The sequence below is a fragment of the Motacilla alba genome, chromosome 4 (assembly GCF_015832195.1).
Source record: "Motacilla alba alba isolate MOTALB_02 chromosome 4, Motacilla_alba_V1.0_pri, whole genome shotgun sequence".
NCBI lineage: Eukaryota > Metazoa > Chordata > Aves > Passeriformes > Motacillidae > Motacilla > Motacilla alba.
This window is the reverse complement of record NC_052019.1, coordinates 60,667,475-60,670,341: the sequence shown is the minus strand read 5'-3', so window position 1 is coordinate 60,670,341 and position 2,867 is coordinate 60,667,475.

Sequence of the window (2,867 nt, the reverse complement as noted above, 5' to 3'; positions counted from 1 at the left end):
CCGCGGAGCGTGTGTGGGCGCGGGAGACGGGCGGCGAGCTGCGCCAATCGGAGGTGCCCGGACTGAGGCGAGAGCCAATGCGCGGCTTGATCGCAGCTGCCGGCCCGTCTTGCGCGGGGCGCCTCGGCCAATCGCCCGCCGCCGCTGGCCGGCCCCGCCCCTCGGCATTCGGCGCCGCTGACGGGGGCTTTGCTGGCGCGGCCGTGTCCGCCGGACGGGACGGGACGGCTGCCATCGGCCATCGCCGTGCCCCACACACCCGCAGCCAGGGAGCCGCCAGCAGAGAGACCTCTCCAGCCTGTATCCTCGAATTAACGAAACCCTTAGTTAGAGCTGGACACTCACCCTGACGCTTGAACATACCTGCCGCGAAGCGGAGCGAAATAAAAACATTTAAAGTAAGTTACTAAAGGCAAGGTCATATCTGCCTCTTGTACTGAAGACAGATGTTGGCATGCCTCTTGCAAAAGTCTCTAAAAAGACTTAAGATGAGAATGGAGACGCATCATTGAGAGAACTGAATAACTGTGCTTCAGTGAAAATCAAAAGTGTTTGAATAAAACATTAATGTTGAACTGTTGAAAGTCGTTTGTTTCTTAACTAATTTTTAATTAGTGGTTTTCATTAATTGTAAACAGTGCCTGCTTTTAGCCAGCACTAGTTTTCTTCACAGACTCTTACTGTTACTGTGATCCTTAAATCAGGGACACCTTAAGTTCACTAAAACGAACCTGACAAGCTTCAATAAAGAGAGCAAAGTGTGAGATACACAGCTGTGTTTCGTGTCAGGTACATACAGGCAGCGTGTGTGCTTGTGATTGTGATATGTGTGGAAACTGACCATGGGACAGTTAAAAGACGAATTCTAATAACTGAGGGAGTAAAGCATGGAAGAAAGCCTTTGAACCTATCTTTTGTTTGCAATTAACCATTATAGCATCTGAGTTAAAGCTTTAAGGATGTTGCTGTTCGACAGGAACTTTCTGCACGTAGCTAAGCATTGAACAGCTTTGCAATAATAACCTTTTGAAGTATAATTTTAGAATATTGCTTGTAGTAAGGAGCTTTGAAACTATGGCTTTAGAATATATGTAAACATGCTTATCTCAACACCTTAGCAAAACAGTAAAAAGCAGCATGAGAAAGGAAGATGAACATCAACTCAAGGATGGATAGCTTCGACCAAGATGAACACCAACTCAAGGATGGATAGCTTCGACCAAGGGAAGCTGGACATCACTGTTACGAGATTTATAGTCTTTGCAATTAACAGGCGGGCTCACATCTGGAGTCTGGACCGCACCAGCTGGGAGACTTCTTTCTTCTTTCGGAAGTCGGACCCCACCATCTGGGGATACTCCTTTCTGGGGTACATCCTGGGAAAAACTAACTCACAGTAGTGTATAGAATTGTGACGTATAAAAATTTGGAATAGAAACTGCTGAGAAAGCGTGTGTGTACCCCTATAAATACCTGTAAGCCACAACCATCGTTGTGCAGCTGGAGGGAAAACTTCCCCCACTGTACCCAGCGCTGTTTTGCTCATACTTTACCATATTAATTAATAAATTGATTGCTGCTTGAATATTGGCCTAGTCAAGCTTCTTATTTATAACAAAAGGGAACTAAAGATTGGACAACTGGCATCTTAAGTCTGTGGCCCTTCAAGGATATTGAAGTAGCCAGAAGACAGAGAGGGGATTAATGCCTGAAAAGTTGGGGACCTACCATCTGAGAAAAAGATGATAAAAGGACTAAAAAAATGTGGACCAAATTAGCATGAAGAGTATGAAACCAATAGAGGATAGAATACTAATTAATGAGGATAATTATGTAACTTGAAACCAATGAGTATTAATTCCCTTCTTTGCTAAAAATGTATAAGTAAGTGAGGAAGTTTTGTACCTGTGCCAGCACGGAAGCTAAAACTCTGTCAGCACACACACATCTTGGCCAAGAATAAAGTAATGCCTTACTCCCTAACAATAAAAAGGTGAGTGTTGAGGGAGTCTTATTTTTCCCAATGTTTTCAGAGGATTTTGGTAACAGAACTAGCTTGAAAATTGTGGTTTCTTATCACACAGACATTCAACATGATTAAGTACATGTACAGTGAGCCTGAGGTAGACCTTATTTTCGAGACTTGTGTTTTAAACAACATGAAATTACTGAAGTAAAATTCCCCACTCAGTGAGCCTGGTGATCTGGTTTGTAATCTGAAACTCTTTTCGGAGTTATTTTCTTCACTCACAGTTTACCACCTCTGGTTTTGTAAGTGACAATCACAATGCCTAGACTTCAAAACCAGTCACTCATAAAGTTAGAGGAAGTTCCTTATTCCCTGGACCTGAACTGAAGCCTTCCTATGGGAAGGATTCTACTCAGCCTTTGATCTGGCCTTGGAGCCATGGAGTGTGAAGGTTCAGTGCACAGGATTATTAATGGGAAACCTCAGGTTTTTGTTTGCAGGGTGGAAAGGAAGCTGCAGATGTTCTCTAACCACTCCTTGTGAACAAACCCAGCTCATTCACTTGCTGGTGGTGGCTGTTGTCAATAGCACACAGAAGTATTCAGTTGTTGCTGAAGTATTCTTCCACTGCACTCCCTTGTCGTGAACTTCCTGGGGCTGGAACACTTGCTTTTCCTCGATTGCTTCTTCAGTGAAAATCCAGAATTCCTCTTAGGAGGTTCCTTTGATTTTATAGTCGAGGTGTGGTTCTGCAGACTGTGCAAGAAACCTCTGCTCTTGTGAAAGCACGGTTAAGAATTAATGGTTCTTGTGAAGCATTAATTATTTACAACATCAAGTAAAACCTCATTTACAGCAGAGTGATGAGAAGGGTATTCTCTGATTTACAGTTATGTAA